Consider the following 1,000-nt stretch of genomic DNA (forward strand, 5'->3'; position numbering starts at 1 on the left):
AAGATTAGGAAATTCCAGATTTTTGGTTATTCTGACCAGTGCTAGGTTTTTCAGGTTTTTCATAGGTCAGATTTCTTGATTGGCAAAAATGTTCTTCAGAAAAAATAAAGTTAACGAATCAAGCTTTCCAGAAGGTATTATGGGCTAGAATCCAAGTTCGTTTAAGCCTTCATCAGTTGTTGCAAAACCAGACCTGGAATCCTAGTCGCGGAAGGATTTCCTGGCGAGTATTGAATCTTCAAACGGGCCTAATTGGAGCGTCAGATCGAAAGTGGGTGATTCAAAAGCCAGATCATCGAAACATCCGGGACTACAATTTTTATGAAGTGACCGAGCCTAGAAAAGAGCTTTTACATTGCGAGAATCCTGGTGCAAGCTGAGACAAATTTGTTTCCATATCTGATAAGATTTTGACAAATCTGGAAGTCTATCTTTTAGGAAACGTCTAGGAAAGATTTTCTGTGATTCCTGGGTAGAATTAGGAGAAAACATGTATTTATAGGGGAGTGTTAGGTTAACCAGGGGAGAGATGGCAGTGGGTTTTGCTTTTCAGTTTTTTACTTTCTAGTCAGATGTGCGGTGATTTCTCTGTCAGTTCAAGGGGATTTTGAAGCCTAAATCATGTCATTGGTGTACACTTAACTTTAGTAACATTTTTCTTAATCTCGTTTTTATTGGAATTGTTTATGTTATTCTGTTTTAATTGTTTATGATTCTTGTTTGAGTGATTTAGTTTTACCTGCTAAATTGTTTAATAGAATTTTACCGTTAGAATAGGAATTGTGATACGTAATCACCTTTTTCTAGCCAATGAGTAACTTGATGATAGATGATTATGGACAGTTTTCATTCTGTCATCTTGAATAACATAACCTAAGTTAAATAATCCGAGCTTGCGAGATTGTTGCTTAGATTGGTCTTTTCCTAATTCTTAAGGCTGCCATTGAATTAAATTAGAGAGCTTATTTAGGTTGTCAAGGGTTGGGATCTACTTGGAGAG

Source organism: Pistacia vera, unplaced genomic scaffold (genome assembly GCF_008641045.1).
Source record: "Pistacia vera cultivar Batoury unplaced genomic scaffold, PisVer_v2 Contig317, whole genome shotgun sequence".
Lineage (NCBI taxonomy): Eukaryota > Viridiplantae > Streptophyta > Magnoliopsida > Sapindales > Anacardiaceae > Pistacia > Pistacia vera.